Genomic DNA, 27295 nt, shown 5'->3' on the forward strand with positions numbered 1-27295 from the left:
GGTAGGAGGATAAGGGTGATACAAATACATGCAATAAGAAACAATGCTGATTTTACAGATGTCGGGGAATCAATAGTTCAAAATTACTTGCAAATCAGGAATAAACAGAAGGGGCACAGTTTTTGAGATGATCTAAGTAAGAGATCAGACATATGTTTAAAGTTATTCAAGTGTTGATTTTCTGTAATTTAAGTTTTGATCGTTTTATTGAGCTGCGAAGAATTCATTTGTTTTTTATTACCCATGAAAAATACTAATCTCTAGTAACTTCTACAAAATTCTGGTAACTGCCCTTTCAAAACGACTGTGACATTCTCAGATACACACTGTCACTTTTGCATTCCTCGTAACTTGGTTGTTCTTTCTCACTCTTCACAAGAATACAGTTTAAATGTTGAGTCCTTGATATTTGTAGCTTGTTTTTCCTAGTTGGTATCACTGCGTAAGTCTCCAGTGCCCATATGGAGGTAATGTGTTACCCTGAAGGTTATCTGTCAGGCGCATGTGCTCCCGTAGTGACACAACCTGACCAACTTAGGTCTTTTAATTTCCTGAATACCTAAATAGGCAACACAAAAGAGGTTGAAATATGGTTCAGGATTTCTCCAGAGAATTCCAATCCAGAAATCGGTCAGGTACTCATAAGAATAACCCTGGTATCTTACAAAGGACAATAGATCTTCCGTTAAATTTAAGTTGGAGGCTTACTCTGCCATTTACTTGCATGTAAACTTGGAACAAGTTTCTTATACAGGCCTCCTCAGTTTTCTTTTCTTTTTTTAAATTGAAGTATAGTCAATTATAATGTGTCAATTTCTGGTACACAGCATAGTGTTTCAGTCATACATATACATACATATATTCGTTTTCATATTCTTCTTAAAGGTTACTACAAGATAGTGAATATATTTCCCTGTGCTATAAAGAAGAACCTGTTTTTTTAATCTATTTTATATATAGTAGTTAATATTAGCAATTCTTGAACTCTCAGTTTACCTCTACCCATTCCCTTCCCCACCCAGAACCAGAGGTTTGTTTACTATGTCCATGAGTCTGTTTGTTTCCCTTTTGTAGATAAGTTCGTTAGTCTCCCCCCACCTCCTTTTTTTTTTAGATTCCACACATGAGTAATATCATATGGTATTTTTCTTTCTCTTTCTGGCTTACGTCACTGACAATTACAGTCTCTAGATCAATCCATGTTGCTGCAAATGGCATTATTTTACTCTTTTTATGGCTGAGTAGTATTCCATTGTATAAATATACCACATCTTTATCCAGTCATCTGCCAATCATCTTTCCAATCTTTAAATTTTTGCTGATAAATTACAGAGAGGTTCTGAAACTCAAGTAGAGTAACAGATTTACACATTTTTTAATAAAACTGTTTTATGAATATAAGATATGCAGGACAAGTACTAGGATTTCAGAAGAGATTCCATTGCCCTTTTGCAGACGTGGAAGAAGCCCTCTAGAAACTCCTTCTCTCTAGTAGCCAAGGGTCTTCCAGATCAGAGATACTGGAACAGGCTGGGACTCATCCAGTCAGACCCAATTTGGGCCCCAAGCATCACCATCAGGAACTGAGTCAGAACTAGCATCATGTGGTAGAATCTGCCCCACTGATACGCTTGCTTTGATGTGTATAATTTTATATATATACTTAATAACATTGAATTTGGAATGTTTATATGAAAATTATTACAGTATTAAATTAAACTGTGCTAAATTAAATTTGAATGCCTTTGCTATGTTAGGCATATGATCCTTCCTGTTCAGAATCCCAGTTATTAAATGCAGCCAACTTCACATATCCTCATTACCTGATTGGCCCCTGGACATATGTGGGTTTGTTGTTCCTGATAGAGTTACCACCCCTGCACTACACAACTCAATTGCAGTCAGCCCAATGCTTTCAACGAACATGAATATTTTAGTGGAATTAGGAGATGAGGACTGAAGGAGGAAAACAGTCTGGAGTATTTTCACTACAGGCAATACTTGTCCATTGCTTCAGATTGCAAAGGGGAACTTTTTTTTTAAATACTTAAAATAATAGTTATGCATGGATATTTAAATCCTTATTGTCAAAATAGCAATAAGCAAAGAGTTTGTGGTTGAGTTGCTTTATGTATGTATTTGCTTGCATATTTGTAGAGTTTATATTGATATTGCCTATTTGAAGGGTAATTTGTCAATAACTAACAAAATTTGAGGTGCGTATATCCCATGACTAAAAGGAAGTTATTTCACAAAATTATTCACACCTGTGAACAAAGATGTTTGTATAAGATTGGGCAATGTATCTTCATGACTAAATACAAAAAAAAAAAAAAAACTGAATATTACTTAAGCGTCCTTTAGTAGTAGTATGGTAGAAATAATCATTGAACATCGCATTACAGAACACTGTACACAGCTATCAAAAACACTGAGGTACATGTACTAATATCATGAATCTCCCAAAATACATTGTGAATGTTAGAATAAATTCTAGTATATTAATAATACTGGATTATTAACAATAATAAATGAATATATATAGTGTATAAAAATATCTAAAAATATACATGAGATATCATAGTAATTTCCTACTCACTTTTTACTACATACTTTATACTTTTTGTTTGAATTTTTCACAGTAAGTATTATGTTAACCTGTAATTTAAATAATAAAGTCTCTAAAACAGAAGAACAGAGAATGTAATTATTTCACAATGAATTATTGACTTTTAACCTATTTAATCCATTTAATTCTAATACCTTTATATATGCACTGAGGAACTACTAAGTCTAAGAAACTGAATAGAGAGTGATAAACAAGTCAAACATGGCTGTTTCATGGATTTGAATCCCAATGCTTATTCTTGAATTCAGATTTCTCTTCCCTGCAAAGAACTGAAATGTAGATTTGATAACTTCTGCTTCCTATTATCTCATTAATTTCTAATACTATCATTAAACAAAACAGTGTGTTGAAATTTCTATGAGTACTTCCCAGATTTTCTTTAAACCGTTCCAAATAAAGATTTCCTCAAAATACACCATTGGCTTCTAATCCTATTTAGTCTCTCCTTTCTCAGTCACCATGATTCAAATGCCCCCATACATTTATCTCTAACCCTTATTTCATGTGAAAGTCAGGCTTGCCTGTCCAACTATTTATTATTAAACATCTAAAATGTATCTGTCACCTCAAACACATGTTCAAAACTAAAATTTTCATCTTCAAAATATTCCTTCAGTCTTCCTTATATAGGTATGTGCTTTACATCATCAAATTCCCAGACCCCTAGTTCAAAACTAGGAACCATCCTTGGTCTCTTCCTTGACTCTAATAGCCTATCAGTTCTCAAATCCTCTCAGTTCCACTTCTGAGATACATAGCGGTCACAGCCTCTCCCTGTTGCCAATGTCACCACCTTAGTCAAGGCTCAGTTATGTTCACCACTGGTCCCTTGCAACCCCTTAAAATCATTTTTCCAATGACCAGTTTTTCCCCATTCACTTCATCTTGTCCATATATGATGTCCAATAATTAAAAATGAAAACTCTTAGTAAGCAACTGTTTTTGCAGGGCTACGCTTAGATATTGAATAATTAAGGCAAATCAGTCATAAGCCCTACCCTTTCAGAAATCTGATTTTGTTCATTCCGTTTCTCCAAAATATTAAAGACTTAACTGATTTCTCCCGAAGTAGTTTCAATTCTTTTTCCAAGGCCCCTTCATGCAGCCATGGAGGTTTTTTTGCCCTTTAAATGATCTTTATTTTTAAATCTAATGTGAAAATATGAGGTAGAAAGGGCAAATCAAATCTACTACAAGAAAGATAAACAGGCTTCCAGGAACACCATGGACAGATCTCCCCACTCCCTCCAAACTCTCTCACTTCCACGTCCCCTGACAAAACACAGCTGGGCCCAGCCTCACTCTCAGCTGATCCCAGCTCAGCCCCACTGCCACGCTAAACACCTCTTTGATGCTTCAGACCTAATGTCTGCTTTGGTTTTTATCCATGCATCTGCGGGAGAGAACACTTAGGAACACTCACCATCTCTTGAAGCCCAGATAAGAAAAATTTCAATCTTAGGTTAAGGTCAGGCTCTTCCCTCAAGAAGAAACAACACCCCAGACACTGACCTGCAGAATCCTCCTCCAGTCACACTGATCTACCAGCTTATAGCCTTTCATACTCCCTGCTTTCCTATTTTGCATCCTGCTGTTCCTAGTCCCTGCAGAGAAGTTTCATTTTCTTACCTGCAAGTTCAAGTCCTCAAACTCAGCTCAAGGTCTACCTGGCCACCAAATCTCCCCTGATTATTCAACCGAATATAGTACTTTTTCCCCTTGGCAATACTATCATTTTTGCTGGCACTTTTATATGGAACTTCCAATTTCACATTCTATTTTAGTTTTTTAAATACAAATCTTATTCTCCTTTTCCAGTATCAGCCACTTCATGGCAGGATTCACATCTCCTTCTACGGATAGTAACTCCTTGCATGTACTTAATATGTTTAGAAAGTAAATGAACATAGTTTCCATTGGAAAATAAATTATACTTAAATTGCTTATTGAAAGACAAAATAATCATCTTCCTCTTTAACATTGGTTTATCTTGAGTTTTACTTCCCTCCCAAGTAGGAATTGTGCTTAGTGACTGAAAATTTCCCATCACTTCCTAAATTATCCAACCAACCCCATTACAATGATCAAAATCAAGACTTTCCTAATCCAAATTTTTGATGTATGGACTTTTGATCAAGTAATATAAAGAATGAAATTAAACACTGACTACATTAGAATATAACAAGCATCTTCAAATGAATGCTTTTTGTTCACTTCTTAGATCTCTCTCATCTAGTATGAAAATTCGTAATAAAGAAATTTCACCAAAGAAACTCTCCACCCTCATATTTCAGGTCAGATATAAAAGAGATTTGCCTTCACTTTGCCTAATGTATAGCCAATGAAGAAAAGGAACATTTTGTTGCTACATCATACCATTAAAAGGCTTTGCCAAACTAGAAGTCTTGCTTTCTTGAAGCCTGATTTTAAATTCTGATCCACCTTGCTGGTTCTAACTTGCAAGACAAATATATTTCCAGCAGAAAGCTTCAGCCTTGTCCCTCTTTCTGAGCACCTCTAATAAAGCAGGAGCTGTGAGAGAATTGTTTTTGTGCCTGCATTTCAGTATAACTGCTGGACATGTCCCGTTGTGTACAAGAGACTCCAGAAATCCACGTTGTTTTTGGAGCAGGTGACTCTATTCTCCTGGACCTCTAGGAGGGAAGGTCACAATAAGAAAGAGGAGATTTCTTATATAAGCAACGCTTCTCAGACACCTGAAGATTTGAGGTCACCAAGGAGGTCTTGGTCAATTGTTTGGAAAGAAACAATACCTTTATCAACAAAAGGGAAATGAGGCAGAAAGATGAAGTTTTCCTGGCACTTGAATGAAATGTCATAGCAAATAGCTTGGGAGGTAAACAAAGCTGGGATCGAGACCTGCATTTGTTGGACCACAAGTAAATTACAAAATCTCCAGAAATTTCCATTTCTTCATTTGCAGAATGGATATAATCATGTCACCTAAATAGAGTGTTATGACAATTAAATGTGATAATTCATACAAAATGCCTGGCATTTTTCTTGACACATTTCTCTAAAGCTATTAGCATTGTAAATAATTATAAGATAGAACAGAAGCTTCTGGCAGCAGACACTGACCACCTACCTAAACACTCGACTTCATGCTTTCCTAACAGATTCTGAATTTTTATACATGTCTATCCTCTCCCACAACATCCATATGGCTAAGAGAACCTGACTTCACCCCTCAGCTCTACGAGTGGGTCTCATTTGTGTAAGAGTAATTCTAATCAACTAGTCGAATGCTGGCCAACGATACTAATCTCTCCTCAGAAATTAGCTGGAGGCTCCTGAGACTGATCTTTCTTGCTCTTAAGAGAGGTGTAGAAAGCCCCTCTTTTTACACCTCTGATATGATGTAAGCATGGAAGCATGGAACCTTGTGTGCTCCTGGCAGCCATTCTACCACCATGATGAGTCATTTGGGAAACAGGCTCAGGATGAAGCCAAGGTCAAAGCAGAAAGACAGAAAACACATTGTCCTTGATGATATTATGACATCACTGGATCAACAAGCCTTTCCCTACCACCAATCTTTTTGTGATATGAGTCAACACATTTCTTTATTGTTTAAACCACTTTGATTTTGGTTTTCTATTCATTCATTGCAGCAGGGTTCTTACTCATATACTCTGTGTAGAGAATGGAGAACTTTATTTTTAAGCAAATACAAAAACATAAATTCACTGATCATTTTAAACAATGTGTCCTCTTAAAACCATTTCCAATTTGAAGTCAGAAAGTAAGGGAAAGTTACCCTTAGTTTCTCTTGAAAATTACACTGTAAGGGGGAATCTGAAGGAAGGGACAAGTTAATTGCATGCCACTTTTTGAACAAATATCCCTAACAATTTCTCTGCCATCCCATAACCATTTACTGTTTATTCAGGTTTCTTAGAAGGCATTTGCTTGTGCAGTCCTAATATGGGAGGCACAAAACTTTCTAAACTCATCTACATTACTTTTCCTGACTTTTTCCACAAAAACAAAGAAGTGAAGAGCATTTCATCATGCTTCCAGAATAACCTCATCTCCCCCACAGCTTTAGTTATTATTCATGCTGATCATTCTCAAATGTTATCTCTAGCCTAGGCTTCTTTTGAATTCCAACACTATACATTTAACTGCCTCCTGGAAGTTTTCACTTTCAATATGACAACATAAATCTAGTGCCCAAAAGTGGATATCACTTTTTTTTTCCTCCAAAATTTAATCTCTCTTTTGTTATCCCCCTGTTAATGAGTGCTACTGTTATTCATCCAGTCTGCCAAGTTATTCCATATTCCTTCCAGACTCTTCCTTGCCACCAGCTTCCAATGATGACCAAGTACTGTCAGTCATATCAGCCCATCATCTCTCGTGGTTATCTTCTTCGCTGCATTTCCACTGCTTCTACTTAAGTCAGGCTTTCATCGTTTTGCAGTTTATCTATCAAATTATGCTTCTAATTTGTCATCTTGCCTCTAATCTTTTTTTCTCTTGCCTTATCACCCACAGTGTTGCCAGAGCAACTTTTCATTCATCAAACCAGACGTCCTGCCATTTTCTGTATCCCACTGCCTGTTGAAAATCCCTAAATAAAATAGGTTTTGAAAATGATCTATGCCTGGCGAACTTTACAATTTCCCCTCTTACAGGCCCTTCCCTTACACCTTTCACACCCTTCTTTCTTAGGCCATTCTCTCTGATTAGGATCCTAAAATGCTCCCCATACTATTTCACTTCCTACCTATTCTGATCAGGTCACAAGATCTGAGTACTCATCTAGCTGAGTGATGACACAGAAGAGGTGATCTATACTTGTTCAATAAATCAATCACGAATAAACAATTTCCAAAATTTTTGGAACTGATCATAAAACCCATAGTTAACCAAAACTGAGAAAAAATTTTGAGTAGTGTTTATATATTAATGCAAGAAAATAAACTAGTCTAAATTTCTTGCTTGAAAGGCATTCTAAAAGGAAATTTGCCTTTCATGAACACCAAAATCTTGACAACTCAGATATCTGATCTTAAGAATATATATTAGTTTTTCTCCTTGATATTTTATGCACAAAGGAATCAAAGAAACCAAAAGGAGTAGATGCGAACACCTAGACTAGAGTATGTAGTTTATTGTTTGTTGCCAGATCATTTCTTTTTCCTTCCATAAGGGATTTTTAAAAATCCCTTTTAAACTATGAACTCTAAAGACTAACTAAATGTGTGAAAGTAAATGAGAATTGATTTTTATAGAACACACTTCTGAGAGCCTAAATATCCAAATGATACTGATCTGTCAAAGTATGCAACTAGGTTACTTTGCTTAAAACATCTATGGAATTTCCCTTTAAAAATTATTTTCACAGATGAGATCTGAAGCACCAAAAGAGCCAGCATTATTACTCACTCCAGAAATACACTGATTTGATCAGATACCATTTGTTTTTCATTCATTGGACAGATACCCTGTATTAATCTACTCTGTGTCTCCCTGGGGATAAAATGGTGATCATGAAGGGCAGAAACTCATGGTTCTGGATGTTTATCTTCTAATGATGCTTAAAATCTGCCTCATCTCTTCTGCTCCCTGAGTCCATTTTAAAAACACACACAGTTATGTACACAATGGAATACTACTCAGCCATAAAAAATAGTAAAATAATGCCATTTGTGGCAACATGGATGGACCTAGAGGTTTTCACACTAAGTTGAAGTCATACAGAGAAAGATAAATATCACAATATCACTTATACGTGGGATCTAAAAAAGTGACACAAATGAAATTATTTACGAAGCAGAAACAGACCCACAAGACATAGAAAACAAACTTATGTTTACCAAAGGGGGAAAGAGTGGGCGGGATAAATCAGGAGTTTGGGATTAGCAGCTACATCTACTATATATAAAATAGATAAATAGCAAGGTTCTATGGTATAGCACAGGGAACTATATTCAATATTTTGTAATAACCTATAATGAAAAAGAATATGAAAAGGAATATATATATATATACGTGTAACTGAATCCCTATGCTGTACACCAGAAATTAATGGAACATTGTAAATCAACTATACTTCAATAAACTTTTTTTAATTTTTAAAAATAAAAATAAACACACACGCATGCATGTGTGCACACACACTGGGGGCAGTGTGAAGAGAGCTTTGGATCACATTAACATTGGCACCTTCAAGCAAAGAAAATTTACACTGACTAATAAAAGTTTATGGGTAGTTTTTACTAGTCTAGTCATGAAATTTGAATTACTGCTGTTGTTCAACTTGAGTAATTGGTTTCCTCATGCATAACAGTACTCATTGTGACTCAGAGAGGTAAGAGAACAGTCACTTTGTATCGATTGCTATAATCCTCTATATAAAATACATTTAAAACATAATAGGTTAATATTTATAACTTTTATTTATATTATAGATTCAAATATTTCACTACCCTAGATTAAGAAATTACTTGCAGTTCCGGTGACTCTGTAGTGGGTGATGTAATGTGGATGACACTGTCAAAGTACTCCCTGACACATAATAATGAGAAAGTGTGCAAAACACTTGGCTCTTCTGTGGTAGTTATTAACTGCTTGTGTAATACAGTAGTTGGTCCTTTAACTGAAACTGATTGAGTTAATAATTGAATGTTTGAAATCGTGACTCACAGCTGGCTTTCTCTATGTGTTTGAATTCACCATGGTAACTACGAATTGGTTTTGTTACAGTGTTGTATATTGCTTTAAATTAAACTGATGGGATTAATAATTGAATGGCAATTATAAAAGCTGTATGGCTGATGTTTCATTATCTTCGTTATTTTCTAACTATTACACTCACATACACACTCTAACTTCCCGTCTGCCTATTACCATCAACAAAGCAATAGGTTATGCCTGTTAAATCTCACATATCTTAATCAATGTACTAATATGGACATCATTTTTACATTTTCATTATTTTTAATTCTAAGAGTTTTTGAGAAGCTATAATGTTGAAATGTGTATATTTATATAATTATATTAACAAGTTGAGTACATTATACTTTCACTATAATTTTTATCTTTTCGCTGAAGGGATAATGCATTTATTTTGGAATATCACATAAATAGATTTTTTTTTGTAAAATAGTGGAATCACCCTTGTTTTATGGGTGAGAAAGTAGAGGATTAAATTCTTTATATTATTTGCCCCAGCCTGTCTATAACAGAGGAGAGAACAAAATTTTCTATTTGATTTGCTTCCAACTTAGCTTTTGTAAATTTTTTTCTGTAAATACTGCCAGAATAATCCTCTTAGGTCAAAATTTTTATTATTTTTGTTTCCCGTTTTGACAGTTTTAATAATTTTCCATTACCTACATGATTTATCCCAGCCTTGGATCTGACAATCAATGCCCTACATAATCTGACCAATTCCCTGAATTTTATCAATTTTTTAAGTATGTTAAACTCAGGTTCTACCTGTAGCAAAAACATAAAAAGATGTATATTCTAAAAATAACCTATTGTCAATGTGGAGGATGAGTTAAGGAAGAAACTCAAGGCAGGCAAGCTGGCTTGGTTCTAATATTAGTTCACGTGAGAGACAGGTAATAAACAGGGTTTACAGAGAGACAAGCAAATTCCTTTGGGACATGCCTCTTAAAACAGCAGTCTTCAATCGTGGAGCCTAGTATAGTAAACATTCAAGGTATTAGATGAAGTATAGCTGATGTGTTTTAGGAAGTCATAATCCTGCGGTCACTTCGTGGCTGGAGCCTCTCTGTTCTTTGCCAAAGGACCACCTCTGTGAACACGACTCATCTGACAAATGCACATTACAGGTCACAAAAGGATCAGCAAGAACAGCATTTACATGCCTTACTACAAAACCAAGACAACTTAATTAAAAATCTCACTGCTCTTTTTACTGGGCAAATCGTATTAGAATTATGTTTGGTTTTTTGTTTGGTTTTTTGAGTTCTTTTTTTTTTGATTGCTGTTGTTCCAGGGTCAAAATTCCAGGTGAGCAATTGAAGAATTATATTTAAGAAATGGTGAAAACATCATAAATAATTCATTTCAATTACTTTCAACAGGTTATCCTTGAGGGCCCACTGCATCGTGTATAAAGAATGACTGATGGATGTGTTCTGGTGAAAAAGGAGATACTGAGTTGAGGGGGGGTGGAGGTGTTAATTAAGAGCTGACTTTTATTTCCTGAAAGTACGTGTTCTTTTTTGTACTAGGTTGTAAATGCAGAAGCAATGAATGATCGTTGTCCAAAGGCAACTGTCAGCTTAGTATTAGAAGGGACTTAATAATTCAGAACTATCTAAAAATGAAATAAGTGGAAGTATGTCGATCTCCAATCCAAGAAAGAATGGCCCCTTTTTCACACGACCGCAATCTGAATTCATATGTTGAGTAGAAAGTTGGCTTAAATTATTTCTAGGCTCATTTTATGCATAGTAACATATGGCAGGGAAGAGAACAGAAAACTGGGGGCTTGAATACCTGGTCCTGGTTTTGATATTAACTAGCTGACTGAGTTAGGCCAGTTTCTTCAACTTTAAGCCTTAAGTTCCTTCATCTCTCTCTATTAAAGGAATAACTCCCTTAAAAATAAATGAATGGTACTATATTCACACTTGAGAGACAGAAAAGAAAAGAATTTGACTGGTAAGGAAAAAACACAGGAAAAAGGGTTGACTAATTTGGACATATCTTCATGATGAATTTTTAGTAGAATACTTTTAATTATAACTGAACTATTCACAACCAGATGTACTAGCATTCTGTATACGTGACAAGCAATGGTATTATTATAAAATTATTTTAAGCAATCCGTAATTGGGTTATCTAAAGATACTCGTTTCTGTACATTCAAATTGCTAAATTCCAGAACATCTTCTCATTTTAATAAAATATCAAGTAAATTTATATGTTTTTATGCATGCACCCATGTAAATCTTAACTGGATTTATGCTTCAGGGTTCTCTTCAAAGATCAATTAAAAACATTAACCACTTGACCCAAGCTGTCATCTAAAGAATATGAAATTAACCTTTTTTCAGGTTCATCTAATTCTTTTTAAAACTACCTTTATTTCTATGGATTTATTTAAATTTTCTGTGTTATCATTGCAAAGAACTTAAACCACTTCAATAACGCAATTATTAAAATCATAATTGTTGTTTACAACAGCCATCGTGCTTTCTGCTCTTTTGTTCAGTGGAGACATGAATTATTTTAAGAATATCAGTGATTTCTCTAATCCCAGGCCATTCTCTAGGACTTGAGGGTGCTCATTCCAGAAATAAACAGTATTTGTTACAGTTCATTTCCCTGTTGCTTCTTTAGGGAAATGAATATAACACTTCAATGCCAGAAAAGAAAAAGCTGTGTGAAAAAAAAAAAACAAAAACAAAGCTACATTTTCAAATGTCAGTAGGCCCATATGGCACCTGACTTAGGAAGCTCTCAACAGGAACACATCCCTCTGCCCCCTTCCATCACTGAGCACGGACCTCCCACTGCTCTCACTGGTGTGCAGGTAAGGAAGGCATCTGTGCTCCTTAAGTGGGATATTTTGCATCAAAAACACTTAATTTCACTCAACCTTAATAATCTAGAAAGAATACTTCTAGACTCAGATTGAGGAGAACAGCCAGTTCCCAGAGTGATACTTGAGGCAATTACTTCTTAACAATTTTGACCAATGCTTCTACTACAATATATAATCTATGACACATGCAAAACATATTTCTTAATGTTTGAGAGCCCAGATTTATAGCTCATATTATTAACCAATAGATAATATGACTACTTCATATTTGTGTACTATATGTCCACGTGACTTTATGTACATTATCTTGATTTGTGCCCACTGAAATGGTTTTAGTTACATAACTGGGTCTCCATAGTCCAATGAGATCATGACACTGAACCCCATAGTTATTATGTAAATTAGTCAAAGTCTAGCAGTGACTGATTGGCCAAACAAGAACAGTAACAGTAGTGTCAATAGCAATCCATGTACAGTGTTCACTTACCACCTCTGAAGCTCTGGCTGTATATGCTCACTCCTGGTCTGTATCAAGATGTGGCAAAGAGATTTTGGACCACGTAGTGCCACATATGCGGTCATTAAAGGTACTTGGATTGGATCAGCTGGTGTTGAATTTGGTAAATCTTCTAATAGTTCAATGTCAAAGGTTTTTTTTTTTTTTTCCACATGCAAGTCCACCTAGGAACTAGAATGGAAAAATAAATGTTTTAAAAATGATAAACAATTTTCTGGACAGCATGTAATATAATATTTTATACTCTCATTTTCTTATAAAAGAAGGACCATAAAACCCAGCCCTTTCTAAAAGTACTGCCCTTTATTTCCCCACCTTCAGAGTTAGGGCAGCTTGTGGTATTTGATGTTCAGTATCCTGTGAGTTGTGCTGGAAAGAATGAATCTTGATTGCCTCCCCAACTTTCATTGCCTCATTTTTCTGCCAGGAGTACCCGAGTTAATTACTAGGAACTTCCCTTTCTTTTTTGCTGTTGTGCCCTGCATTTTATTAAGACTGACACAATAATTGGTGAGTATCTGACCTAATTTATATTGCTGAGAATTAGCAAGACGGATCAGAGTTTCTGAAAAAGTTTCTCTCTTCTCTGGTTGCAGGAGGTGCTGTTCTGACACCAGAACAGCTCTAGCATGAGAGATGCCAGCAAGGGACAAAGCAAAGTTGAGACCCTTGATGGAACCACACCCTCCCTGTTGACTTTTTATTATGGAAGTAATTTAAGTCTTTTTTTTTTTTTTTTTTAAAGCAAAGTGACTTGAATTTTCTCCTGGTTGCAAATTATAGCAAACTAAATGATACAGTGAAGAATCCAATTTAGAGAGCATTAGAGGATTCCTCTGGCAGCTGTAGCTTTATTAATTGTGGTATTAATTTGCCTTTATGATATAATATGATGTGAGAATTATGTCTACACCTCATTATAAATTTTTAATTTGTCTGTACCATGTGGTAAGTTCCAAGAAGGCAAAGAACTTCTCTGGTTTACTGCTGATAACCCAACACTTACTATAGTTTGTGGCACAGAGCAGGTGTTCACTAAATCTTCATAAAGAGAGAGGAAGAAAATAAAGAGAGGAAGGAAGGAAAAAAAATAGGCCCACCATTGTTCCTAATTCAGAGACAGGGAATAACTAGAGCAGGTGAGATTATTGTGAACACTTTAAAAATAGAAGAAAAAATGGTGAGATTTGCAAATGTTAGCTACTATATATAAAAATAGATTAAAAAAAACAAGTTTCTTCTGCATAGCATGGGGAACTATATTGAATATTTTGTAATAATAACCTTTAATGAAAAAGAGTAAGAAAACGAATATATGTATGTATATGCATGACTGGAACATTGTGCCATACACCAGAAATTGACACATTGTAACTGACTGTACTTCAATTAAAAAAAAATAAAAAAGGCATCTAAAGTGAAAGATTCCAAATACTGAAAAAAATGGACATTCCTTAAATAAATCTATCACTGAAAAATAACAACAAGAAAAAAACTGTACAATAGCCCAAAGAATACCTAACATGATTTTCTTATGTTATTATGGAATACATTCTCCTTGAATAAAAATAAAGTTCACAGAACTTTAATACAAAATAAAAGTCACTTAAAAAATTCTAGATAGTCAACCTGGATGCTTAAAATATATACAGGTTTACCCTTTTTGCTTTCCTAAGGTGTAATATACTATACACAAATTACAAGAGCTGCATTCAACATTCAAAACTGTACCTGATTTAGGGTGACATTATTAACAGCTACTTCAGATTTCAAAACTATCAGAGCAAGCAGCACTATATTCTTAAAATTCAGTTTCATAGCTTCAAAGTACACTATATTAATTTCTTTCACAACAAAAGGACACTGAACTCTGCCATCACTTCTCTACTAGTGATCCTAGACATGATATCCATCTAAATAACATAGGGCAAATATTGCTTTAACTTGATCCACAACAACTCCCTACAAAGAAGTGCTTGTAACACCTAATGGCCTGATTATGGACTTTATTAAATTGGGAGACTTGCAGATACTAACCACTATATATAAAATAGATAAACAACAACTTTATACTGTACAGCACAGGGAACTATATTCAAAATCTTGTAGTAACTTATGGTTAAAAAGAATATGAGAATGAATATATGGATGTTCCTATATGACTGAAGCATTGTGCTGTACATAAAAAATTGATACAACATTGTAAAGTGACTGTACTTCAATAAAAATATATATACTAAATCAATCAATCAATCAATCAATCACAGATTTTCAAATCTTATTTTCTCAGATGAGAAATCCTTCAGAATGTTTAGCCGTTTCCTAAGATTCACATTTTGAGCCATTCTTATCAAAACAGTTACCTCCCCTAAGCATGCCCACTCTTAGGCAGAGTATTAATGCTGAGTAAATGGTGAAACAAAAATACTGTTTTAGTGAACACCTGCCTAAATATTTATAAGTATTTTTCAATATTCTTACCACAATCATCTTGGTGCCTTAACAAGCTGTTAATTTTTCACCTTTCATTTTTTCATAAACAGATGATTCTCATGGGTTAAATACCCATTTTAATAGAATGAATATAAAATTTAGTATACATGTCAGAAATCTGTCACCCCAATATTAATTTTATGTTTAAGATATATTAAGTTTTATACAGCCAAGCACCTCTTAGAAGATAAATAATTATGAATGATTAATATTGACTAACAATCTTCCTTTGGCTATTGGGTCTTCTTCTGTCAATCGAAGAGGGTATGTGCGTGAAGAGGTATATTATGTGACCAGATAGCAGGCCTGCATCGTTAAAATATGGTTTTTCTGTAGCCGAAAGAGGATTAGTAAAGTTATCACAAATACAGGGTTAATTCAACACACAACCAGCTTCTCTTCTGTGCACAGATTCGAGACTGTGTATCAGTGCTGTCCAACAGAATTTTTTCCTGGGATGAAAATGTTCTACATTTTCCAGTCTGGCAGCTGCTGGTCTCATAAAGATAGCAAGGACATAGAGTATGGCTAGTTTGGCTGAGAAACTGAATTTTATTTAATGATTGAGCTAAATGTATATTTAAATAGCCACGTGACTAGCAGCAACTGTTTAGGACAGTGCATGCAGTTACAGAAAGTCTCAGTCTTTGGAGCTGAAAACATCATTCTTTTTCTCCCTCACCTTTGTTCTCTACTAATTTTTCTTTCCTCTTTGTTGCTTTTTTGTTCTTCACTCTAAATATTGTACAGTATGACTTCATATGTGTTTACAACTGTTATCTGTTGGGTCAGGGAAAAGAATAAATTTAGAATTAATCTAAGTCTTGAGTTTTTTTTTTTTAGCATTTAAAATCGAGTTAGGGAGTCAGTCGTATACATATGCACACACACCCATAGGCACATATAATATACATATCCTGCACATATAATATATATGTATATCCTGATCATAGCAAATAATTTTGTATATTATTTCAGAGGAAGATGAAATTATTGCAAGCAGAGTATCTTGATGTGGTTGAAACATGGAGTCTTAGAGAAGTTCATTAAGAATAAGTTTAGAGGGGGAAGGTATAGCTTAGTGGCACAGTGCATGCTTAGCATGCACGAGATCCTGGGTTCAATCCCCAGTATCTCTACTAAAAATTAAAATAAAAATAATAAATAAATAAAACTAAATACCCCCAAAAAACCAAACAAAAAAAGTTGATTAATTAAATTTTAAAAAAATACGTTTAGACCTTTAATGAAAAAGAATATGAAAATGGGTATGTGTATATATACGTAGGACTGGGATATTATGCTGTACACCAGAAATTGACAGATTATAACAGATTATACTTCAATTAAAAACAAAAAAGAAGAAGTTTAGAAAAGTATTCAGGGTCTAGATCACATATGACCTCAGGATGAGTTTGACTTTTACCCATTAGACAACAGAAACATATTGAAGGGTTTAAAACTAGAGAAAAACATGTTTTTGCTTTGTTTTTTTTTTAAGATTATTCTGGAAGGATTGATCTGCATTGCAATAAGATGGTGTATTTAATTGTCTCCACATTGTGTTATAATCATCTTTTTTATATGTCTGTTTCCTCAACTACAATCCAAAGATTGTTGACAGACGAAATTAATCTTATTTATTTTAGTAATTAAAGCACCTACCATAATGTCAGGCTTATATTAAGTACTCATAAACCATTATAAATTATTTATTGAATGTATGTGCATCCAAAACTACAAATATTTGCCTTTGTAATCCTCAAATAGTTTCAAAAGATGCAAAGCTTAAGCCTCTAGCTTTCTCTCTTCTTTTCCTTTTTACAGGAATAGCTAGAATGCGATTCTCGTTTTTTGCATTAAACATTTTATTCTTTACTCAGTCTCTGTAGCATGAACTTTTAAACTTGGGGCACCAAAGGAGAGATTGTAGTCTAACCTGGCTAATCAGTGAGGGTGGTCTTCCTAGTAACAGCACCTATTCCTTCCTACTCCAAATTACAGGGCCAGGAGAATCTATTCACTTCTCATGCCTACATATTAGAGACTTGAAGGTTCCTTTTGACAAAAAAAAAAAAAAAAAAAAAAAAAAAAAAAAAAGAGCTGAAGTACACAATTTAGGGTAACGTAGACCAAGGGAAGCCAAGGAAGTCAGAGAAAACAGAACCATGACGTGCCTTCTAAAATCACCATCCTAAGGCAAGCAGCAGACAACTGGATATAACTGAGCAGAGGGAGTGAACATGTCCTTTCTGCCTTGACCATCTAAGAGGCAGCATTCACAAGAGCAACGTGCTACCTCTAGTAAAGGCTACTCATTCTCATAGTTTTTTTGTGGAAATTTCTGTTAACTGAGATGGTACCATCCTTTTATTTTCCCCAGTGAACCCTGAATTACAAGTGAGCATCAGAAGAAGACCAACAGTTCTCAGGCCTATCAGCAGCCCCACAAGCACAAGTAGGTACACATGACAACATAAGGGAAATACCCTGATTAGCAAAGAACCTCAGGGAAATGGAGCCTCAGAGAATTCAATTCAGAAAAGCCAAAAGCGTGGATTAAAAACGTAAGTAGGGGTTTCCATGACTAAATGGAGATAAAAATCTCTCAACAGTAGGTGGTGCAATGCTCAAAACATGCAAAATGCAACTGTTTCCAAAGTATTTTTTCTTATACTTTCATTATAATGTTTTGGAATTTCTGAAAATCACTTTCATAGAATGCATAAGGCGTATAAAGAATAATTCATGATACTTGCCCTGAGGGAAATCATAGTCCAAAAACTGAGTCAGATATGCAAAGCTTAATCATTAATGTGATAATTTGGATGGTATAACAGAGTTGTAGAGAGAATTCATTGAAGGCAGTGGAGGGAGTTGATTACCTAAACGCCTCTAAGCAGGAAGGCTAGTAGGGAGAGCTTCAGAGAAAAAGGCGTTGTTTGACGGATGAATAATGACTTTCCGAGTGACCAAGGGGAGAGAGAATTTCGGACAGTGAAAGCCAAGTGCACAAAGGCACCTGGAGAAGCATCTGGGGACCTCCATGTAGGTTTATCGACTAAGCTGTAAGGTATGATTGTTGAGGAAAGAACATAAACTTTGAAAACAGACAAGGTCACAGCACTGACCTACCACCAAGTATCTGGGTGACTTGGAACATATTAAATAACTTATCCAAGTCTCATTTGTTAGAGAAGAGAATATTAATTACTGTGTAATCTTCTAGTGAAGATTAAATGAAATAGGCATCTGAAATATTTTCACAGTCTAGGGGAATAAGATGCTCAACATATGATAGCTGTTATCATTATCTTCATCACCATCATCACCTTCAGATTGGGGAGGTAAGCTCCTGGAACCCTTGTGTTCTACACTGACTGTATATATATAGAGGCATTTAAAGACTTAAAACAGAGGAAGACAAACCCATATTTGTTCTAGGAAAATCACTCTGACAGCTTCATGGAAAATAGGAAGAATTGAACCTGGAATTGGGAAAAACAGCAAGAAGACAGTGGTAACAGCCCTGGAAATATGACTGCAGAACTAAGACACTAAGGGCTGAGATGGAGAGAGGGGATGTTCCCATGTTTACTTTTCCCCTTTTCCTCTTCCCCATGCAAAGCTTAAGTGCTTTATGAAAGCCTTCCAATACAAAGTCACAATTGAGGTTGCTGTGGTTACAGTGAGAGGGAAAAAATATCGTCATCTTTTCTTCCAGCCCCATTCTTAGAACAATAATTTTATCAAACTCTTATTTTAGAAATATTGTGTTATAGTTCATCTTCTGCCAGGAAAGTCTTCTGTTCAGGCTTTCAAAGTAAATATAAGAAATAACAGGAATCCTGTCACTCAAACTGTACCCCTTGCCCTCATCCATGGTATTTAAGATTCTGCACATAATGTCTGATAAAGAGCTTTGAGCCATGTAACAGGGAATAAGAAACAGTCAATAAAAATTGAATGTAGCTGCTGGGCACTGCCATTGTCACTCACAGCAGTATAACTATACAAATTCTCTGTCACAACCAGTGCAGATCCCTTGTAAAAAAGGTTTAGTTTTCAGAGCAATATAAGAAACACTTTAAAGAAAACTCCCACATTATCTTTCTCTAAACCTGCTAGAAGTTTTAGTTTGATTCTTCAAACCGTTGCTGAAGTTCACAGCATTTCTTGTGAATATATTCCCACTCAATCGGGCACAATGGTGAAAACCAATACCTAACATATTGTCACCTAACGTTGATCTGGCCTATTTTTTTTATTGTCTTTGCTCTCAAAATGTTTGAATTCTAACAGCAGGGCAAACTGTTAATAATTGAGAGCAAATATAGTAGACAAGATATATATTATGTATATTGTATATAATAACTGAATGTAATTATAGTAGACAAGATAAATACTGTGTATATCATATATAGTAAGTGAGTGTAAATATAGCAGACAGACATCGTTGTGTCCCTACTACCTATGTACTTCCCAAAGCAATGTACCAGAGTTCCAGAGCTGATTAGTTAAATCGATGCTTAGTTACTGTAAATAGTTTCCTGTAATCCCAGGAAAAACATATTAACCTCTGTTTTCCTAGTGCTTTATATTTCACAAAGTAGTTTATTACTCAGTCATTCATTTCATCAATACATGTGTATTGATCATTTATTATACAATGGACACTATTCTGGGAACAGAGCAGAGAGCAAAGTAGACCGGGATCCTCACCCAGATGGCGTTTGCACTCTTGATCTTGTTGGGAAGGTAAATGATCCAGTGTGTAACAAGGCGATGGGTGCCACCGAAATAAATCAAGTTGGGGAAGGAGGTAAAAAGTGCTGAGCACTTGCGAGGTCAGGGAACAAAGGTGTAAAGGAAACAAAGGAGCACACCACGCTGATATCTGGAGGTAAGGCATTCTTGGGAATGGAAACGAGACCACAGAGATCTTAGGTAGCAACGTGTAGAGGTATTCTCTAAATGGCCAGGAAGACAATGTAGCTGGAGATAAATGAAAGAGAAAAAGTGGTTGCAAAAAAAGTCCAAAAATTAATGCCAGACCAGATTTTGTAGGGTTTGAAGACCATTTTAAGGACTTTACTTTTTGCTTTGAGTGAAACAGGAGACATTAGTGGGATCAGAGCAGATCAAAATCATGATCTGACTTCAAGTTTCAAAAAAATTATTATTCTGGACTGAAAAGAAACATTGGAGGACAAGAAGAGGAACAGAGAGACACCTTAGGGACAATACAGCAACAATCCAAGAGAGAAAGATGGTGGCCTGCACTAGAGTGATAGCAGAGGAAGTGATATTTTATTTTGGCTATTTTTAAAGTTGGAGCTGAAAGTATTTCCAATTGATTGGATGTATCAATGATGACTTCAAAATTTGGGGTCTGAACATGGGGTGGAGACTACAGCCACTAACTGAAATGGGGAAAAAGTCTGGATAAAGAAAACTGTGGGAGGGGAAATTAGGGGGTCAGTATTGTCCTACTTAAGTTTAAGACATCTATTAAATACCCCCAGATGTTTAGAAGGCAGCTGGATGTATAAGTCTGGAGAGTTCAGGAGGGGATATACACCAGAAAGAAAAAAATTGGGGAACCGCCAGCATAGAAACTGTATTTAAAACATGTCACTGGGTGTGGTCACCAAGGTGGATAAAGAAGATGTCCAAGAACTGAGCTTGGAGGCACCCCAAAATGAAGAAATTGGGGAGGTGAGAAGGAACAGCAAAAGATACTGAGAAGCAGCAGTCTTTAATGCAGGAAGGAAATCAGGAGAATTCGATGTCATCATAGCTACATAAATAAAAAGTACTTGCAGGAGGAGAGATCCACAGTGGCATGATGAAAATTGGACACTGACTTCTGAATTTAGGGATATAGTCATCAATGCAGATGTGACAAGAGAGGTTTCTGTGGAGAGGGTGCAAGCTTTGTTGGAGTGAATTAAAGAGGAAATGGAGAATAATTGAAGATTCCAACCAAAGAAATCTCTTTCAAGGAATGTTGCTTCACAAAGGAGTGGAGAAATGGGAAGTTGTATGAGTGGAAATGACGTAAAGATAAAGTAAAGAAAGAGCTTAGTTAAGATGGGAAAAATACCATGTTTATGTGCAGATGCATTATATTGTTTTAATGCTAACAACCATGTGAGGTAGATATGATTTTCTCCTATTTTACAGGAAAGCAAAAACAAAACAAAACAAAAAACACAAAACGAAGAACACCAAAAATGACACTGATCAGATTTTGGGACTTGTCCGAGTCCTGCCATTGAGTTAGTGTTAACAGGGATTTAATTACTGAAGGGTCCTTTGATTCCCAAGCATGCACTCATTTCGCTATACGGGGGAGCCGTTTCCCTAAGAACAAGCACTAGAAGAGAAGAGGGGGAGGAATTCGTCTCCCTGTGATGAGACGCCAGGAACCGCCAGTGTATAAGGGACACTACTGACCTAATCATAAGTTCTCCGTTGACATTTTTATTGATACTTGTGTTTATTTTCTAGGACTGACTTCTGCACCCTTATTTAAGATTGTCTCCTAACTCAAAACATCAATTAAAACAAAACACGATAATTACTATTTATGACCTTGGAATTTTTAAAAAATTATATTAATTTATAGAAACAATTTCTTGCTACTGATCAAAACAGAAAAGGCAAATCCAAATGGAAACTAGTTTTGCAAATGTCATTCATTATAAGATAAGACAACATATCTAAAGTCCTGAACATTTTTATGTTTAATGTCCTTTTATCTCAATCTTATATTTTAATGAATTATAGTCTTTTTAGGAATTAATATGGATACATTACACACTATTTAGTATACACTGGAAGACTCCAGTTCACATTCTTTTACAAAAGAGAATAGTGAATTTTTAGTTATGAAGATACAAAGACTTGTATGCTATAAATATCTAACAACATTATATACTCTGACTTATAAGAGAAATAATTCTTTACTTTCCTTGTTTGGTATCAGCCAGCAAATATTTTGGTGTGATGATATCTACAGGTCTTAAATAAAGAGAGAGGAATTGTACTACAGGTAGAATGTATTTTCATTCTCACTACATACAGCTGAGTTTTTATTTGTTTCTCTAAAAACTAAATACGTTGTTATTGTATTTATCCAGGAACTAATTAATTCAGTTTTTTACCTCCAACGTCATTGAATTGGGCAACCCTGCTGGTGGGGAGTGTGAAATACCAAAAGAAAATAATTTTGAGATGCTTTAAATTCGTACTTAGGAAAATTAATGACTGTGTAAGGAGAAAAACATGCTTCCAGCAAAGAAGCGAACACAGAGATAATTAGAGAGCACGCGATAATATAAAACTAATATTTTATGACATATGCATGTTCTTCCATTTGATGATCATTTCAAAGCTTGGTAAAGGAAGTGTTACCAATTAGTTGCTTTGAAAAGTACATTCAACTGAAAAAGAAACTCTCAAACAGCTGAAAATAATTATAGGTGATACAGCAAATGTTCATGTAATAATGGGTACCATTATGACATAAATAAGACTTACTTTGGTTTCAAAAATTATATTCCACCAAAATGTAGACAGTCCTGTTTTTGTACTCTATGCATGAAAAAAATGCTTAGAAAAATAATCATTTTCAGCTATATTCTCTTTTGACTGTATGATGTATATATGGACGTATATATGAATGTATATATGAATATAAGAAAATATTTGAATTTCTTGATTTAAACAATACACATGAAATGATATGAAGGAAAAGCTAAATATTATCTCACCTATATACCCATTATTTGCAGCCCCATAGAACTGTGAAACAGTCATTGTTCAATATTCTTAGGTGCTCAGATTCTCAGCTGTCCTTTTTTATTAGTTGGTACGTATGCTCTCTTTCTTTTGTTCCTCGGTTATTTCTAATGCACATATATACTTCTACACACATAACATTTTACACAGATGTGATCATTTATACAATTTTGTGTTATTTCCTTTTCTGTAGTTGCCTCCTCTTCCTTATTAGTTCCCTCCATTCCACCCTCCATACGCTCCCTTCCCCACAATCCCAACCAGGAGCCCTAGGTAATGTGTCTAAATCATCCGAGGGTGAAAATCTCTATGTTCCGTTCTCTTAGAGCCACATACCCATAGATAAGCTTGCATGGGATATTTTCCATTACTTAGAGGAGTATACTCAAAATAATTATCATGCATCTCTGTGTGCTGTTTTTACTCATCAGTAGCTTATGAAAATTGCAAATCACTCCAGGTTATCTGAGTCAGCTTCATTCTTTTAAATGGCTAAGTAACACTGTGTTGTCAATGTACCCTTACTCCTTCAATCCAACTTGCATGGTTCTAATTTTATGAAGTAATTTTAATTTTAAAAGATTGTGAGATAGTGGTTTAGTAAAGCATTTGCCCAGGTGCTGCTGTTCAAATACTTCTCCATCTTGTCCTGATCTCTCAACAAGAATCTCCTGTTACCAGGCCTGGACCCAGCCTGGAAGTGACAGGAAGAGGACAGTATACAGTTTTAAAAATAAGTAAAACCTTTGCAGATAAGCTAGAGTTCACTACGATCAAATTTCATTTCAAAAAATGGTACGGCTCAGTTCAAAATAAAACTGATGTAAAATGAAAAAAAAAAAAAAGAGTATCAGCTTAGAATCCATTCCAGAAAGTTCCAACAGTGATTCAGGTGTCTGAAGTCTCTGGCATGACAAGGTGCCAGAGAGTTCTTTCTAAATTCCTCTTCCTCCATGTTAGATTCTTGGCTCATTTGCACTTAACTCTAAACTGCCATCACATTAACGGAGGAAATTGAGCATACAGGAACATCTGAGTTGATTAAAAGGAAGAGTTAGTAAGATTTTAGTTGTTTTATTAATTGCTAAAGTAATCATTTTGATGTAAAATTATGTATTAAAGTTTGAATAAAATTTCAAAGAAATGTGTTCATGGTTTGCAGAATAAATAAGCATGTAGAGCGTGACAAAGAAGTCATCTGGCTCTATAATTCTGTCCCTGACATTAAATAACTGAATACATTTAAGTAAAGTATTTGTCCTCCATCCATAAGCTGAATCAATTCTTCACTCAGCTGTGAGATTAAAATGAAGTAATATAAGTGGACCCGCTTCATATGTCTACAAACAGTAAATAAAGAACAGTGCTATCATGAAGTAATTGCAGAAAGAACTTAAGAATACTATTAATCTTTCATTGATTCACTTAATAAACATATTCTGAGTATCTCTAGATACCATAAATGGAGCCAAACTAGGAAAGAGAGCAAGCGGGTCAAACAACAATAAAGAAAAGTGCCTCTCTTCAAGGGGGCCGTTTGTGTCACGTGTGTATATATAATGTTATAGAAAATCAAACATGTTGCCATGTCAATCTGCTAATTCAGCTTTAACTTATTCTGTGGACTAATCACCATATCTCTCTACTTGTAAGTGACTTTAAGGAGCCACACCCAAAGAAGTGTGTGTTTAAGTAGTATATAGAAGAGCCGCATTCAGTCAGATGGAATAAAATCAAAGCTCTAAACATGTATAAGGATAATTTACTTAAGCTCTTTGAGTCTTTCTTCAAATATAAAAATGGGAAGACTAACATCTTCCTTACAATGTTAATTTAAGAATGAAATTAAAAGACACAATATCTATCTAACCATCCATTCATCTATCCATCCGAGCCATATACTGGAAAATACATGGGTCAGTCTTCCTTTCTAAATAGATTTTTAATTTAATTTTTAATATCAACCAGGTATTTTAGTCATTAAAAAGGCAAAGGCATAACATTTTACAACGTGATAATTTCAAAAACAAAGTATCAAACTTATTTCTTGCCCACAGAGCTGAGAAAGACATTAGCTGGATTTCCTTACACATATTGTCATGATTTGGTATTGTTGGGCAGTGTGCAGTCTTTTCAGGGTTTAGGGTATCTAAGTGACTGAATGTGGACTTAGGGAAAGAGTTTAATGTTATAGGAAAAAATACATTTTATTCTAATTCTTAAATGTTACGCAGATATACTAATGGAATTATTTCACGAGGTTGAATTTTGTCAAGAGCATTGGTATCAATGTTGAACCAATGGCCCTCTGATCAGAGGGAATGTCCTGATTGGAAAGGATTTGCTGATTTTTACTTCCACCATGGCGGATTTCAAGAGGCCAACATGATGCCACTGGACACAGAGCTGATCAGGAGTAGACACTAATAGTCAGCTGTCTGGAACTCTAGCACACCAGTGGTTAGAACATACTACTTAAGAAATTTCACACTTCAAAATCTGGCAGTGTTATCAGTTATCTGTTTTCCTCTTTTTCAATCAAAGCTAAATCTCTTCTACAGCATTCCTATCCACTGAAGGTAAGTCATGATTTTCAAAGAGATTTAACATATATCATTTTTCCTCAAGAACTTTCCAATTATAAAAAAGACATTTAAAGTTCTTCCATAAGAGGTGGTGAATATGTTCCCAGTTAAGTGTTCTCTTCCTCAGACACATGGACAAAACCAAACCAGTCTTTTGGTCTGAAGCATGAAAGAGGTGTTTAGAGTGGCAGTGCGGCCGAGCTGGACCGGCTGAGAGTGCGGCTGGGCGCGGCTGGGCCCAGCTGGGAGTTGTCAGGGGCGGTGGAAGTGAGAGAGTGCGGTGGGAGTGGGGAGGAGACGTGGCCACGGTGTTTCTGGAAGCCTGTTTATCTTTCTTGTCGTGGAGTCAATTTGCTCTATCTACCTCGTATTTTCATGTTAGATTTGAAAATAAAGATTATTTAAAGTAAAAAAAAGCCTCCACAGCTTCACAAAGGGGCCTTAAGTATTGTAAGAGAGAATCGGCACTACTTTGGAAAAAATCAGTAAGTCTTTAATATTTGGGAGGAAAGGGAATGAACAAGATCAGATTTCTGAAAAGGTGGGGTTTGTGACTGATTCGCCTTAATTCTTCAGTATCTAAGTATAGCCCTGCGAAAACAGATGCCTACTAAGAGTTTTCATTTTCAATTATTAGACATCTTATATGGACAAGATAAAGTGAATGGGGATAAACGGGAGACTGGAAAAATTATTTAAAGGGGTTGCAAGAGACCAGTGGTGAACTAACTGAACCTTGGCTAGGGTGGTGACACTGGGAGAGGCTGTGACTGGTCAGTATCTCAGAAGTGGAACTGAGAGGATTAAAAGCTGATAGGCTATTAGAGTCAAGGTAGAGATCACAGAGGATTCCTAGCTTAGAACCTGGGCTTCAAAAATTATTTTGAAATGAGTGAATTAGAAAATAAATATCAAAATGTATTTAATTCAGCTAAAATAGTATCTAGAGAAAACTCCTATTTATAAGCACTTATATAAGAAAATATGAAAGGTCTAAGATTTATAATCTCACTCCCCTTAACTATAACATAGAGAAAGAAAAGCAAGAGAAGCAATAAAACAGAAAACAAAACAAAAAAATAAACGAAACCTAAAGTTGTTTCTTTGAAAGAGCAAAAAATTACTCTATCTCTAGCCAAACAAAACCAAAAAAAAGAGAGAGAGAGAGAAAATATGAATTATAATATCAGAAATGAAAAGGGAAGCTCTCCCTACAAATCTTACAGATGTTAAAAAAGTATAACAGGAGAATAGTTTCATCAACCTTATGCCAACAATTTTGTCAATTTAAGTGAAAAAAAAACACAAAATCTCTGAAAGATACAAACTACCAATGTTCATTCAAGAAGAAATAGATAACCTATATGAGCCTGTATCCCTTAAATAAATCAGTTTCATAGTTAAAAGCCTTCCCACGCTGAACCCCAGGCCGAGATGCCTTCACCGGTGATTTCTACCAAACGTTTAAGGAGGAGAGGATAACAAATCTACACACACTTCTCCACAAAACACAGGAGGAGGAGTGATCTTCCAACTAAAATCTCTCAAAGACATTACAGGAAAAGAAAACAGGAGAACAATATATCCTTCCTGAACACAGATGCAAAACCCTTAACAAATTACTAGCAAACTGAATTCAGCAAAATATGAAAAGGGTAATATATTATGTCTAAATAAGTTTATTACAGGAATGCAAGGTTGTTTAACAT

General features: G+C 35.2%; 1 protein-coding gene across 1 annotated transcript in view; it reads right to left on the reverse strand.

Annotated features, from left to right (window-relative positions):
* Positions 1-27295, reverse strand: part of SYT1 (synaptotagmin 1) — a 900038-nt gene that overhangs the window by 658512 nt on the left and 214231 nt on the right. The window contains exon 3 of the mRNA XM_074375356.1: positions 12673-12873. The gene's annotated coding sequence lies outside the window, so the exon portion shown is untranslated. The remainder of the gene's footprint in view (positions 1-12672; positions 12874-27295) is intronic.

Source organism: Camelus bactrianus, chromosome 12, assembly GCF_048773025.1.
Source record: "Camelus bactrianus isolate YW-2024 breed Bactrian camel chromosome 12, ASM4877302v1, whole genome shotgun sequence".
Lineage (NCBI taxonomy): Eukaryota > Metazoa > Chordata > Mammalia > Artiodactyla > Camelidae > Camelus > Camelus bactrianus.